Source organism: Loxodonta africana, chromosome 16 (assembly GCF_030014295.1).
Source record: "Loxodonta africana isolate mLoxAfr1 chromosome 16, mLoxAfr1.hap2, whole genome shotgun sequence".
Classification (NCBI taxonomy): Eukaryota; Metazoa; Chordata; class Mammalia; order Proboscidea; family Elephantidae; genus Loxodonta; species Loxodonta africana.
Window position 1 is genome coordinate 52243578 of NC_087357.1, and position 17046 is coordinate 52260623.

A 17046-nucleotide genomic window follows, 5' to 3' on the forward strand; every position below is an offset into this window, starting at 1 on the left:
TTCTTCCACTTAATTAGCACTCTTGTCCAATTAAGCAATAATCACTTTAAAAAGTAACACTTTTCCCTTTAGAATTTCTGCTGAAGTTCAAATGTTCAAGCTTTAATTACTACTCATAAAGTATGCAGCATAACTTTTAAAAATATGAAAAGTCCACTATTTTACATGATTCAGCACATATTCCTGCTAGAATTATCGTTATAAAGGATTAACTTTCATACAAATTAGTGGCTAGAATCTTTCTTTTCACACTTTCCAGTTTCAGAGAGACTGCTTAATAAATCAGAGTTCAGAATCTTTTGTGGATGAAAGGAAACAGCTGTCTTAAGGTTAGAAATTTACATGATGTTCATGGGTAAAGATAAAATTAGATACTAGGGATAAATCTGAAGGTTCAGTTTTAATAATGATAAAGGTATCGCGGAGCAGAAAAACAATGAAGAAACAAATTTTATTGCTCCACCCATGCCCACCATTTTGTCAGTTGAATACGCATTTCAAAAGTGTATTTAGTGCTTCTGTTCTATCTCCTAATTTGTTGTGTAGTGCCTGAGGTCTTTAAGGTTTGCAAGTGGTCATCCAAGGCACAACAATTGGTCTCTATTCCCTTGGAGCAACAGAGGAAGAAGGAGAGTCAGGAATAGGAAGAGGAAATGGAGTGTGAGCTAATGTCTCCACCAACAGTTGCTCCCTTTGCCATGGAACCAGAACTGGATGGTATCCGGCTGCCACTACCGAACATTTTGATGGAAGATTTTGTAGAATAACCCTGATCAAAAGGGGAAAATGCGGAACAGAATTTTTAACTCTCATGGAATCCAGACTTTCTGCAGCCATGGAGGCTTGATGAACCCCTAGAATTATTGCCTGAAGATAATTTTTAAAACTTAAACCAAAAATACTCCCGGAAGTCTTCTTAAAACTAAACAATAGTTTAGCTTAACTAGAAAAGAATTTCTGCCTTGGGCATTATGCTATTTTAAGATCTACCTATGTGGGATCCAACTGACAACAGCAACTTGAAATGTTACACAGAAGCCTTAGAGGGCAGTGAGTTTATGTTAATGGGGAAGGAACAACTCGAATAAGGAGGGTGAGAATGGTTGCACAACTTGAAGAGCGTAATCAATGTCACTGAATTGTACATGTAAAAACTTGAATTGATGTGTGTTTCGCTGTGTATATTCTCAACAACAAAAAAAAAGTAAAATAAATAATTTTTTTAAGTGCATGTTGTAATGTCTTGTATACAGAGGGTATATGGAGATAAAAACAAAATCAGATATAATAGTAGTAGAATGAAAATGAGTGCTAAGAAAAGAGAAATTGGAGAGAGAACATGTGTGTGTGTGTTTCTGTATGGTTTTGTGTTGTGCTTGTGTGTGTGTTTGTGTGCATTAAGTGGCATGTATTATCAAGTATAAGTAACTATAGTTTTTAAGGAACAGTCATAATCTCATAAGACTACAAAATTCTGGTAGATACTATAAATAAGTGAAATGGGTTCAGAGAAAATGAGGAGTTCCAGCCACTTTGCCAAACTGAAATAGATATTAGCTTCTTTGTGAAAGTTCAAATACAATTCTTATCTTTTCTTTGAGTGTCTAGATTATAATGTAAAACTATTCCATTTTATTTAAATTTTTCTTTTTTTTATATATATTTTTAAAGTATTGTATTGGTCCAAGAAATAGAGCTGCTTGTACTGTTCAGCCCATGGCACAACACTTTGAAATCTTTGGCTATCAGTGGACTGCCTATTACATAATCAGAACTCTTTATGTTTACAGCAAAGTTCTATTACCACATCCCACAAAAAACTCTTCACCATCAAGATTTTTTGGGCGAGTAATAGCAGTTTAAAGCATTTTTCTGACTGGAAGAAAATCTGTCTCAGTAACAGACCCAATAGCTATAAAAACGATATGCCAGGCTGCCCAAGGTCTACTAGGTGGGAATTGTAGCATGCTGGCATTGAGGAGTTTCTGAAAAGGAGAATTTTCAGAATTACCATGCAGTTACTTTAAAAACAAACAAAAAGCAGATATCACTTACATAAAATAAGCAAATACATAGAAACTAAAGATTATTAGTGGTTACCAGGGGTGGCAGGGGAGAGGAAAGGGGAAGTTTGGCTTAGGGGACATTGAGTTTACGTTAGTGGTGGTAGAATAGTTTGGAAAAGGATAGTGATAAAAGGTTGCAAAATATGAAGAATGTAATCAATGTCACTGAATTGTACGTGTGGAAATTGTTGAATTGGTGAAGGTTTTGTTCTTTATATTTTCACCACAATGAAAAACAGACACACATATACATTCACAAAGGTTTTTCGAGGATACACATCTACCTCTATTGTAAGAATGGATTTGGGATGTGGTCATCAAGATTGCAAATTTTATTCTTGCCCCAAGTATTGATTTCTGCTGTAAATTTTGTAATCATGTAACTTTTAAATTGATAGCAAATCCTGGGTTAATCTCATGTTGATGATATTTATCTACCCTTTTTGTATTCACTTTATGGTTTATGTTTGGTTCTACACAATCCTGTAAACCACTTTTCAGTAGTTGCTTCTTATCTCTTTTTCAGATTTTGTCAGGATCACTAGATTGGCATTTCAACTCATAATGAAAACCCTTATTTAATTATAAGGTTATGTATATTGCTTCCAATCAAAAAAAAAAAAAAAAAAAAAAGAAGTAAAGGACTGCAATCATGAGACTTGTTCCCTGCAGGTATTTCCTAAGGTTCAAATTAGAATGAAAGCAAGTTTTACTAAAACTTTCAGACTGTTTTCATTACCATCCGAGTTCTATCTTGTATACCACTGTAAATATGGAAGAAAAAGGCATATATAGTATTATATTTGGAGAAAATACAACTTTCTAAATATAAAATAATATCTAAATATGGCTGGAAATAATAAAGCCACATTGGAATTTTAGAAATATTTACATGCCAATTGTGCCATTAATGTGAATTTTAAAACACATAATATAAAATATGTGAGGCAGTGGAATGTCACAATACTTAGTATAGCCTAGGAAATTTGCCCATGAAAATCTTTGTATTGCACAGAAAAAAAAAAAAATTGTATCTTATATGTACAAAAGATGCTTTAAACAAACAAGAGCAGTAGCCAACCATATTCTGTTTTACGAGAAACTGTTAATTAAAGTGGGAAATACTGTGTACAAAGATTAGCCTCTAAAAATCACCTTTCTTGAAAACACATGGCGAGTAGACTAATTTCAATACTAAGTGCTAGAACTAAAATTGTATCATGCACTATCTTCCACCAGCCAAGTGATACAAGCAGAGTGAAAGCTATTCCAACTGTCCTATTAAACAACTTTAAATGTGGCTGATGTCTATAATTTTCCTGTAATCTCATTCTGAATGGAGCTCTCTTAAGCAAAAGGTAATTACAGAAGAGGTAAAGTCTGGCAATAGTGATTTGTTTATAGACAAACAAAAAACTAATAAAGAATGAATGTATTTAGTCCAATAAGGAAAGTTTTGCTTAAATTTTTGTATAGAAGAAAATAGTGCAGAAAATTGAAATGAATCCCTGTTGATAATTTTTTTTAAATGTTGCTACTATAGTTTCTTAAAAACAAAATTACACAAGAAATAATTTTCCAGTAACAAGTAAACTTCTGAATTGGGTGTATAATTATAATTCTTGAGGATATCATATATTTTATAGGTTAAAACATTTTTCTAAGATATATGAGTGTGTTTATGTATATGTTTATTTATGATATATATATGTTAAATTGCCAATATAAAATATATGTAATTGACACATATATTATGAAACTTTGATTAAATATGTAGCTTATTTATAGATTTTGCTCATTTATGAGATCAAATTAAGTTTTCTCTCCCAGGATAATAGAGATGAGTTATCTATTTCTCCTGGGATTAAGGTAGAGTGGTAAACATAGTGGTGGGAGATGAATGAAAGTAAAGGAAAACTCCTAACCAAATAGAAATGATGAGATCAATAATTCATCAGTGTGTCTAGTAGAGGTACTCTTCAGGGTCAGTGTTTAAGGTTACTTTTCCTCCTTTCTGCAATAAAACTCTCCAACTGATGAAAATAAATCAGAATTATATACTTGTTATGTTGAGACGCATTTCTCCTGATAGAAGATAAATATTTAAAAATGCAATAAGGCAGAGAGCGAGGGGTTGGTTAGGAGGAGAATTGCGAGCTATTAGGATATTCAGGGAAGGCTTCTCTTACAAGATTATATTGGAATTGATCTGAATAAAAGGGGCTTTTTGGAAAATACCATCATTGAGTAGCAGGAAGAGCAATTTCAAAAACTCTGAGTTGGGAGCATGCCAGGCATACTTGGGAGACAGCAAATAGTCAAGTTTAACTACAGCATAATTAATGAGAGAGATATAGTAGGAGATCAGATCTGAGAAGCAGTCAACTCAAGAGACTAGGAGAACGGAGGTACCGCTTACTTGGATGTCTTATGCTGGGTGAAGAAATAATTTTGAGTAGAAATCAAGAGTTCGTTTAAAAAATTAAAGTTTGAAATATCTATTAGACTATCAAATGAAGATGCTTAGCAGCTGGATATCAATGAGTCTGGAGGTCAGAAGTGATATACAATTGGGAATCATTTAAAAAAAAATGGACCTAGTGCAGAATATCTATTTATTTAGGATAAAGGGAGAAGAAGTAGGACTTCAAATAGATGAAGGTTAGCAAAATAAAGGGAATCCAGCTAAAGACATTGAGAACTGGCTGGTAAGAAAGAGTTCCTGAGGACGGGCTTTCAAGAAGGTGATTTAACATGTCAAATGGTACTGATAGGTTCAGTAAGATAGGGACTGAGAATAGACCATTGCGTGCTTGGCAAAACGGAGATCACTGTAAGTACAGAAGTACTTACAGTGGAACAGTGAGAACAGAAGCCTGACTGACTTTTTTAAGGAATATATGGAGTGTATCATTCTTCTACCACCCTTCAATCAGTTTTTCATACTCTGGTGGCTTGTGTGTTGTTGGAAATCAAGCCACTAGTATTTCAAATATCACTAGCGTTACTCATAGTGGTCAGGTTTCAGTGGAGCTTCTAGACTAAGACAGACTAGAAACAAAAGCATGGTGATCTACTTCTGAAAATTAGCCAATGGAAATCTTATGGATAGTAAGAAAACATTGTCCAACTCACTTTCTTTCAACACATCATCAGGAATGATCAAGTGCTGAAGGTGGGCATCACGTTTGGTGAAGTTGGTGACAAGCAAGGTCAAGGGAGACTGTCAGTGAGATGGACTCGTACAATAGCCGCAATGGACTCGAACATGTCGGTGATCATGAGGATGTCACAGAATCAGGTAATGTTTCATTCTGTTGTACATAAAGTTGCCATTAGTCAGAGTCAACTTGGAGGCAGCTATCTAGATCATTGGTGTTTTTTTGCTGTACAAGTGAGCAGCAAAATGTCAGGGCAGCAAGAGAGCACATGCAGCACTAGAGAGCATGTGTGCGTGCGTGTGCGTGTTAAAGATGAGGGTTATTACAGCATGGCTGTTTGGTAAAGGGAATGATCCATGGAAAAGAACAGTGCAGACAGAGCAGGAAAGAGTGAAGTATGCCTGTAGAATGAGAGAAGCCTTTAGTTTTGTAAAAGGGAATGGATTCCAGTGGATATCCATAGTTCATTTTTGGTATCTGGTGAGAAGGCAGAGTATATGTGTTGGAAGTTTCAGGAAAAAGAGAAAAAGAGAAGATATGAAGTATCCCTTTGAAAACAAATACTGTGAGTTAATTGTGAAAATATAATAGAGTTACAGGGCAGGGATAAGAGGCGTTTGTCTCCCTTCCCCCCACCTTAGCTACCTTCAGTTGTGATGCAGGCTTGGAGTAGACAAAATATTGCTAATTAATTTTTTTTTTACTTCTACAGTTTTTTAATTTAAAACAAATTGCTTTAAAATGTGCTTATTAGATAAATATTCAAAATGTGTAATTGAGGTCTAAAAAAACATTTTTGGGAGTTGTAAATATACAAAACACTTGGATGGCAGCAGATAATGTAATGTCACATTCTCTATAGCTATATTAACTACCACTTTGGCCTAAATAACCGAACTAGAATTAGGTGCTTGGGAAACTGACCTGAGCTACTTATTAAGGATTATGCCACCCCTCCCTCAGCATACACCACTAGCAATTAAAAATAACCAAAACGTAGGCAGTTCAAATCCACCAGCCACTCTTTGGAAACCCTGTGGGGCAGTTCTACTCTGTCCTGTAGGGTTGTTTTGAGTCAGAATCAACTCAACAGCAAGGGTTATCATGGACAGGGTATTTGAGGGGATTCAAAGCTGGGTTCCATCTTCAAATTTTATATGTAACTAACAATTATTAAGCATCTACTTTTTATTTTTAAGACATTTTATCAGGTACTTTAAATAAATGTTATCTTATAATTTACATATCAAAATTATAAAATAGGTTTGTTGCTTTCTTTATGAGCAAGACAAGGGCTGAGACTGAGATGTTACAAGGCTTTCCCAAGGTCACACAGCAAGAGTAGGACCAGGGTCTTCAAATTAATGTCCATTGTCTTTTTCACAACACTCTGAAGTTCTAGATGTGTCAAGTAATAGTATATATAATGACTTAAAGTTTGATATAAAGAGTTTGATTAAACCGAATTGTAATCCTGATTCTGCACCTAACATCCTACCTCATCTTGGGGAAGATACAGTATTTTTTGATTTAATAAGAAGATGATTACTTCTTTCTGGGAGATAAGCCAGAATTCTTAGGGAAAGTATATCTGATATGAGCACTATAAGGGTAGATAATATGTGGAGAATACAAAGAGGAAGGATATATATTTACAAAAGCAGAATTAAGTATAATTTTGTGTAAATATAATATGCAATGATACCCACAGATACAGATTTGTATAAAGAGAAATATAGTACATTGGCTAACTTCCCATGTTTTTAATGTTAACAAAGCTAAATCTAAAAGCATTGTAAGTTTTAGATCCAGTTTTGTTGCAGCAGCAATAAGGATAGGGAAACATACCCTGGAAATTAGAATTGTCTGATTTTAATTAAAAAATATACAATAAGAACAAGAACAAAATCAGTTTGACTTCGCATATGTTGATTCGCCATAAGAAAAAATACATAATAAAAAAACATAAAATTTTTTCATGTATTAGATGGTCAAAGATAAAATTTGTTAATCTATGTTGGACAAAGTGCAGGAACACAAGCACTCTATAACATACTGCTAATGGGTTTTTGTTTTTTAATGTGAATGTAAATTGCTATAACTTCTACTGAAGGAAATTGGGCAATGTCTATGAAATATTAAAATACATTTATTATATTAGACAACAATTCTACCTTAAAAATCTGTGCTTCAAATACACTCACATATGTCTCCAAATAACTCTGTACAACAATATCCACTGAGGTATTGTCTGTAATATTAAAATACTGAGAAAAAATTGAGCATACAAAAATAAAGCATCAGTTTCAATATATAAATAGGTAAGTAGGTAGCTAGATAAATAATAAACAAGTAGAAATATATATGATAAATAGATGAAAGATTATGAATAGATAGATAGGTGATAGATTTTATGTATCTACTTTTTTAACTATCAAATATTTGTATGAAGAAATAGAATGATCTTCTAAGCTATATTTTTGAGGAGCTGGGAAAATTATTTAGTCTCATATCACCTGGATGTTTACATTGGATTTTTAAAATTCTACATTTTCTTGAAGGAAATTCTAACAGCAAAAGGTACTATAGGTCCCAGTCAATAAAATATACCTTATGGATATTTTATGTAGATATATATGAGACTTTTTACTTAAAGCTATGAAAATATTTTTGTTGTTTCTCTATTAATGATAAATTTGAAGCTTATAATAAAGCTATATATTGATTAATTAAAGAAATAGTCTTCACACTTCAGTGGCAAATGTATATTCTCTGGCCAGCAGCCATTTAACTATCTTATCATGATAAAATGATTAAAGTTCTATTTCCTATACTTCGGAAATAGGATATGGGGAAATTATTCAAATCGGTACCACCTGAATATTTAAAGTGAATCTTCAGAGTCTGCATTTCCCTTACAGAAAATCTAACAGGAACGATAATCTCCACTTTCTCCACAAATCAAAGACTTTTGACAGTGAAATAGAAAAAAATACATAAGGGAATCAGATAAATATCTCTACATGAATAAAAAAAAAATATTCAGTAATTATCATGATCGTGCACTTAATTTACGTGAGTTTTTTTTTTCCTTGAAAATATGTCAATGCTAAATTGTTGTACGAAGTAACAACAGAGCAGATAGGAAAAGTCAAACAAACTTTCTGCTATCCACAGTTTGTTTTCCTTGCTTATCATGCTGGGATCTGCACTCATATCTCCCCACTTGGTCCCTCTCTCCCTACCTCCTTGCACTCTCCCTGCTCCTCCATCCAATTTAACATGTAGTCCTGTGCTTTCTACTTCCAAAATACATCTTAGCCTCATCCACTTTATTTCTTCTCCAAAGATGCCATCATATGAAGATAAATAGATGATGATGATGATAGAGATAGATAGATAGATAGATAGATAGATAGATAGATAGATAGATAGATAGATAGATAGATAGATAGATAGATGATAGATACATGATAGATAGATAGATAGATAGATAGATAGATAGATAGATAGATGATAGATGATGATGATAGATAGATAGGTTATAGATAGAAAAACAGATAGTTCACACTCAAATCCAAGAGCACTTTATCTACAATTAACACTGACTCAGTGCTAAGATTTTTTAAAACATTAAAATTGTCTACTACTAATTGAACTAGTATTATAAACATGGATTTTTTTTCCTAGAAAAAAAAAATTCAAAAGCTGATCATTTAAAATTTTAGCAGTTTTCTTTGGGTATTACAGCAACTTTTGATATAGTAAGTTTTGCTGCAGATTCTATTTTTTTTTAAGGAAATATGAATAAGGCATATATTTTACTAGTTATTTGTAATACATTAATGTTAAAATAATGAATTTTGGATTTATTTCAGAGATTTCTAACAAAAACATAATCTTAAAAATGAGGAGAAAAGTGGAAAGAATGGAATAACGGGGAGAGTTTTTTTTTTAGAACTTAAAGTTAGAAAACTTGAATTTGAGCCTCAGCTCTCCCGATTATTAGGTGGTTCTGAGTAAGTCACTTACCCTTCTAAGTCTCAATTTATTCCTTTAGAGTTAAGCTACTTGTACTAAACAAACAGAATTTCTATGATGGAACTAACAAATGGTGATTCAATTTGACTTTAGCTAAATGCATGTTGAACAAAATGTATAATAAATTTTAATCAGTCTCACACAAGCAGAATTATATCATAAATTTAAAATTCAGAGTCTGGAGTTTAACTGATTCAAATGTTAAAGGCAAACACTGTTTTGTCTAAAGAGTATATTTTTATGAAAAGTACAGAGAGATCCCGGTTAAAGCCTTCAGATGCTAACCAAAAGTTCAGCAGTTTGAACCCACCAACTGCTCCGTGGGAGAAAGATGTGGGAGTCTGCTTCTATAAAGGTTTACAACCTTGGAAACCCTATGGGGCAGTTCTACTCTGACCTGTAGTTTTGCTATGAGTTGGAATCGACTTGAGGACAGTGATTTAGGACACAGAGATCTTATTGAAAACTCTAGAAGGTGCTTAAATAAGCGTGTTCATGTTTTTCTCCTTCCATGTTAGTTTTGAAAATCTGAGGATGTGAAATTAGACTTGCTAGTTAGTGATGATGCAGAGATAAGCTCAGCCCTATTAAAATTTCTGTTATAGCTCAAGAACTGAACAAAAGTTAAACTCCACAAGCAGTGTCTCTAAATCAACCCTGAAAGGCAATTACTTTTTCACTAAGAAAATTCATGAGGGAAATTTGACATAACAGTAGCAAGTTCTCTCTCCACAAATAAAGGCTCAAAGCTTGCATTTATATTTAGCATTGTATCTGAGAATATGTGGGCCAGTTCAGTTAATACTTGTATTAACAGCATGTATAAAGTCACAGTGAAGTTAATGACCTTAAAAAAAAAAAAAAAAAGATTATTTTATTTATTTATTTTTTTTACCCTGGATTGCTTAAAATTATTCTAGGGCTCAAAGAATAATTTAATATTTTTACATTTGCTAGATTGGGCTCCTGATTTCTCAGTAACATTTCTAAAATCTCTATTTTCTCTTCAAATAAAATTTTTTAAACTACAAACTATTTAGACAAGGTTACCAAAACCTCAAAAGAAAAATTCCTGCTAATATTAGTAACTATATTGCTACATCTAGATAGATGATATATACATATATATGAATGGGTATAAAACAGGTCATTTTTAAGTATGTGTAAATAAACATTTCTACTATAACAAATGGGAAATATTATATTACTCATTTAAAACATTCAAATAAAAAAGACTCATTTTTAGATACAGTAATAAATCTCTCAGAAAAAAACAGATTGAGTTTTATGTAAAATGTTTCAAAATTCTTGGTCTCCAAATTGCTAATTTTTCAAGAACTCCTGATTGTCCATATACACTGGGTGAAAAATTCTAGATCAAAATCTACATTTTGCCTCTAGACCATTTTCTTATTAACTTATTGGACATGGACAGTACTTTACAGAAGTTAGCAATTAGAGGGTGAGGAAAGTACTGAGGATATAAATCTACCGTATTTAGTGTATCTCTGAAGTTTTTATCATTATCCATCATTTATAATGGCATTTTATCCCCCACATATATCAGATACTGTTTGCATGACCATGTTAGGTACAGAGCAGCTAGCAGTGCAGATATGATCCTTGCATTTGAGATGTTCTTCACCTGGTTGGAGAAAAGCAAACCAATAAATTTTAATATGATGGGGTATGTGTTGTAAGAGAAATAGGCACCAAATACTTCAAGTACTGGGGAAATGTAAACAATTGTTCTTCGGGTTGGAGGTACATACAGGCTTCACAGAATACCTGTTGCCCAGTCAAGTCCGTTTCAACTCATAGCGGCCCTATAGGACAGAATAGAATTGCCCTACAGAGTTTCCAAGGAGTGGCTGGTGGATTTGAACTACCCACCTCTTTTGGTTAGCAGTTGAGCTCTTAACCACCACGCCATCAGGGCTCTGCTTCGTAAAATAGGTGATATTAAAGCATATTCTTGAAGGAGGAATGAGATGTCATCAAATAGACTAGTACGTTCCTGGCACAGGTTGTAGGGCATGTAAAGACATGGAGATACAATAATATGGTGCCAGCAGGAATTGGTGTATGTTTCCATGGGCTTTAGAACGTATTGATGTGAGTACTGGTACAAGATTGGAAGAGAAGTTTGAGGGCAGATCATGACATGTGAAACAGAGAGTATAGTTATTGGGAAAATTTTAAAACACTGAAGCAATTAAAAAAAAAAAAATTATATTGTAAGTGAACTGCCATGTCATGAGGCAGCGTTTTGGAAAGGCCCCATGGCATGGAACTGAAGCCTGTCAACAGTGCTGGAGTGAACTGGACACAGATCCTCTATAGTAAAGCACTGAGATAACAACAGTAACAATTAACAGCTTGATTGCAACATCATTAGAGACTCTGAGCCAAAACCAGCCAGCTAAGCTACTCTTGGAATTTTTACCCATAGAGACTTTGAGACAATATATGTTTATTGTCATAGAATGACTACATTTGCAGTTACTTGTTATTTGTCTTGGAACAGTTTTGTTCCTTTATGGCACTTAAAAGTATTGTGTGTTTATGTGTGTGTATATAAATACATATAACTTGTGTATTGTCAACTTGTGTATGACAGAAGTAGCATGGAGAGGTGATGTTGTTAGGTGCCATCTAGTTGGTTCTAACTTCTAATCAATAAAACACAGATAAGCACCTTTCTGGTATTCTCTGCTTTCAGCCAAGATCCATCTGACATCAGGACTTTATTCCTCATTCCATGTCCTCTTCTGAATTCAGCTTGAATTTCTGGCAGTTCCTTGCCAGTGTATTGCTGCAATCATTTCTGAATTATCTTCAGAGGTTATGGTGGGGCTAGGTAATAAGCCAGAGAATTTTAAATTTGCGTATTAAGTTATTGATCTCTAAATGATTAATAGTAATTATAATTGATGAAAGAACTACTAAATTTCTTCAGGTCTTTTGGTATTTTTCTTTAACTTTTAAAATCATTCTATTAAGTTTGAAGCTTTCCATAACACTTTAGTTTCCCTACAGGAGCAAGTACTACATTAGGTACATAACATAAGATGCTACCTTTCCTAGAATCTGAGAATAGTTTTAGGGAATTGAAGGTCATTGAGAAATACATCAGAATTTTGCCTCAAGTCACTGCCCCAGAAAATAAGAGCTTTTCTGAGCAGGTTGAGTGGAGTCTATGCTCATAGCTTGCAAATGATCTTAAGAGAGCATAGAATGTGTTATGGTAAAAATGAAAGAACCATATAAATGCCTGCCTGAAGATTCATGACGGGGCACCGCAGAAGAGAGAGAAATTCTTTTTTTTTTTTTTTTTAAATCAATTTTTATAAATACAATATTTCTTATCTAAATTTCAGATATAAGAACCCACAAAAAAATTTCATCTTTGTTGAAAGAGCAGTCATGTTAGTGCCCAAATTTGTACATATGAAAACCCTACATGCTTTGTATTTGTTTTGTATATTTTTGTATATTGTTTATATTTAGGAGCAACCAATACAATCTTGTTCACTAAAAAAAAAAACTTGTTAATAAGTGATAGTCTATGACATTTCCTTTCTGCCTGGTTTTTTGGGCTGGGCTGGCATATTCCATAGTCACTATAAGCTGTCAGGCTCTTGATGCCACTTTTCAACTGTAAAACACATCAGCTGAAAACCTGTTGGGTTGCTATCACTCTCTACATGCCCACAGCTTCAGACTAAATCAATGTGGCCCCCACAACTAGTAAATTTAGGAGGTAAGAATGACTTTCTGCACTAACTCATTAGCTATGAAAGCTCCTTCCCACAGGAGGCTAGACAGCACTCCTCTGGGTATTCCACCGAGAACACTGAAATGCAAAGGATGGCAATGCTCAACATTTCAACCATGCTGTGATCTAAAATTTTGTACTTTACAGACACCATAGATGTGAACATCATCCTTCAAGGAAATTGGATTGCTGAATAAGAAACTTCTTTACACCTGCCTGCTATTCTTACATGATACTTAGAGAAACAGTTTGACAGCTTTGGAGAGGATATCATATGCCTCCTGTAGGCTTTCTATTTACGGAGTTTAAGTGACTCAGAAAGTTAGCTTTAATGACTTTACATTTTTTCTTCAGGAAAACAGAGAAATCACTGGGTTTAAGAAATAGAAAATGTATGCTTCCCCCATATAAGAAGTGCAGAAGGGGAATTCTTAAGACATTTTAGAGGTTTAAGAAAAAATATATTTTCAAATTTCTATGAAATTCAAAGTAACCTTGAGTTAGAACTTTTTTGTTTCAGAGATGATAATTTAAAATGTGTTTCCAGTAATTGTTTTGGTTCCCATATTACCTGGAACAATATATAATGTGAATGGTTCACATTGTCTCTCAGCTTTGTTTACCTTTATCTGCATACACTGAAAAGTGAAGACTGCTTCCTTCATTTAGATTAGGCACACAGGGTATGCCACGTGCAAAAAGATATATTTTCAATTCTCACCAGTGTATCCTCTTATAGAGATAATTATATTCACTAGTTGTTACTTCTTAAACTAGTATACTGTTTCCAGCAGCGTTATAATTTGACTAAAAATACATTCAAACTATCTCCTTCTACTTAAACTCTAAAAACCCATATAAACTCTTGGATATTTCAAATTTGATTTCCTCTTATGTCAGATGCTTTGTAGATATGATTCAATTGGGCTAAATATTCTTATTCTCACTGATTTACCCTTCTCTAAATCAGCTCTTGCATAGAAAATAGCCCACAAATAAGAATTCTTTGAAACTAGTGGGTTTTTTTTTTAGTGGTTTCAGCTTACGTAAACTCTGGAAATGTAAGATCCATACTTGTTAATAAACTAAGCCACATGTCTAAGCTACTCTTAAACCTAAAACTAAATAATTACAAACATCTCTGATAAATAGTTCAAAATATTAAGCTCACAAATCTGACAGGAACTCCGATTTTAGGTACAGTACCAACAAAATGGAAATGGTATACCCGTTAAAAAAAAAAAAAAAAAAATCCGTTGCCGTCGAGTCGATTCCGACTCAGAGCAATCCTACAGGACAGAGTAGAACTGCCCCATAGAGTTTCCAAGGAGCGCCTGGTGGATTTGCACTGCCAACCTTTAGGTTAGCAGCCGTAGCACTTAACCACTTTGCCACCAGGGTTTAAGGAAATGGTATAAATTAAATGAGATTAAATGAGATAATTTATGACACATGCTTAGAATAACAACTGGCACATAGTAAGTATTCAACCACGTGAGTGTCATTCTTCCTAGGGGATTTCTCTTCACCTGTTTTTTTTTTTTTTTTTTTTTTTTCCACATTGGAGAGAATTATAGTCTTGGCAGTTGAGGCTTTTTTTATGTTTCTTTTTCTATAGTCAGTTACGTTTTATGTAAGTAAATATGCTCATGATATAAAGCATGAAATTGAAATGCTGTAGAACTCCCATTATGTAACAAGGCTCTCTGTTATTTAATTCTATCCTAAAAAACAAATGATCACATCCTAAACTGACAGAATTTTCTGAGATATGGGTGTTTTAAAGTGTTGCATATCTCTTCTTTTGAGAAGAAACGCATAAACCCTTTTTCCAACCCTATAGGATTAAAAGAGTAGTAGAAACTTCAGAGCTATAAGGCGTTCTTGTGTTGGGCTGCTGAGTCTCTAACTTGAGTTTCTGAGGGGACAAAAAAAAGAAAAAATACCAAACCCATTGCCATCGAGTCAATTTCATCTCATAGTGACCCTATACGACAGAGTATAACGGCCCCAAAGAGTTTCCAAGGAGCAGTTGGTGGATTCGAACTGCCAATCTTTTGATCAGCAGTCGAGTTCTTAACCAATAGCCAAGCCAAGCCTATTCTTAACCAATAGGCTCTAAAAATGTACTGTGTTTCCAGTAACTTTCAGTAAAATCTACGTTTTTTATGTCACTCAACTTTCCCTAAAGAAGATGGACTTTTTCAGATGGAGAAAGAAAGACTATGTAAGAGTAGGTTTGAGATTCTAGACTGGTCAGATTGGAGAGTCTGGATGGAAGAGGGAGGTAGCCGTCAACTATAGAAGTTAATGCTAAGATAATTACTGAGGGAAATTCTCACACTTCAGTGATTGTCAATCAGCCTACACAATTTACTGAGAGAAATACCTATGGTTATCAGAGATTATCAAAGAGAGACAAGGGGGTGGGGGGGAGGCAGTCTAGATTTTTTTTTTTCCCCAAATAAACCATGTTTAAGAGCATGAATTTAGATTCATTTACTCTGCGTTTGAACCCAGTCTTTTCCATTGTGTCTAAAATAAGCTCTCTTATTTTCAGGTGTCTCACCTATAAAATCAGGTAAAATTGTAACAGTGTAAGGATTAAAATGAAATTATGCCAATAAGTATTTTATCACTTACGAAGTTCTCCATAAACATTAGCCTTTTTGTTACTATTCTTGTTAAAATAACTTAAAGTGTAAAACAATTTAATATGACCAACGTCAAGAGTTGGCAAAGAATACTGAATATACCACGGACTTCCAAAAGAATGAACAAATCTGTCTTAGAAGAAGTACAACCAGATGCTCCTTAGAAGCAAGGATGGCGAGACTGCATCTTACATTACTTTGGACATGTTGTCAGGAGGGATCAGTCCCTGGAGAAGGACATCATGCTTGGCAAAGTACAGGGTCAGCGGAAAAGAGGAAGACCCTCAATGAGGTGGACTGACACAGTGGCTGCAACAATGGGCTCAAGCATAACAACCATTGTAAGGATGGAGCGGGACCGGGCAGTGTTTCATTCAGTTGTGTACAGGGTCGCTATGAGTCGCAACCGACTCGATAGCACCTAACAACAACAATGTCAAGAGTGAATGGGAAAAAATAAGATATTGGCCTATTATTTAAGTTTTAAGTAAATCTCCTGAACTTTAGTTATTCCATAAGAAAATCTGGGGAATAAATGAGAAAATACCTTAAACGAATCCTCAAATGAAGTTGGTCAGCCTACTATGTATTGTGAGCTAAGTATTACAGGACTCATAAAAATGTAGAGGATATGATTTCTGCCTCAAAATAAGGAAGATGGACTGGGGAGAAAATATGTTCAAATCTAACTAAAAATAAGAGTCAAATAGTTCAAAATAATAAAGCAAGTATTATAAAAGACAACATACTTAATGCCAAATAGATTATATTCACATTATATTCTATGTAATAAAGTGTTTATCTGGAATATATTTTCTTTATTAATAACTATGAAACATTGCACAATTTTTAAAAAAGCATTATTGAATATCTTCTATTGGTGTCAAAAAAAAAAAAAAAAAAAAAAACCTAAGAAGCAAACTAGCACTGGCAGATTAAAACCAAAATATTCCCATTGCCCACTTCTGATTTAATAGAGGTTCATTTCAATTTTAAATAATAATAATAATAAACTATTTTAAGGTTTCAATTTCTACCCCAAATATTTGCTTCAGCCTGGTCATTCCTAATGTTTTGTTTTATTTTGTTTCTATAGCTATTTCAAAAACTTTTAGCTCCTTTAAGTAAAACAATGTGACTGTTTAAGTCCTCTCTGGATGGCTTTTCATACATAGTTGTCTTTTTTTTTTTACCAACACAACTCCTTTCCATTAGGCTGTTGTCTTGTAGGATGCAGACACATTTTCGTTTTTGTTGTTTAATCTTTCCCTAAATAAATTCATTTATTTTATGTGTAGTTATTATGTGAAGAATACATTTTCTGGCAGATAAGAATTAGTTATTAA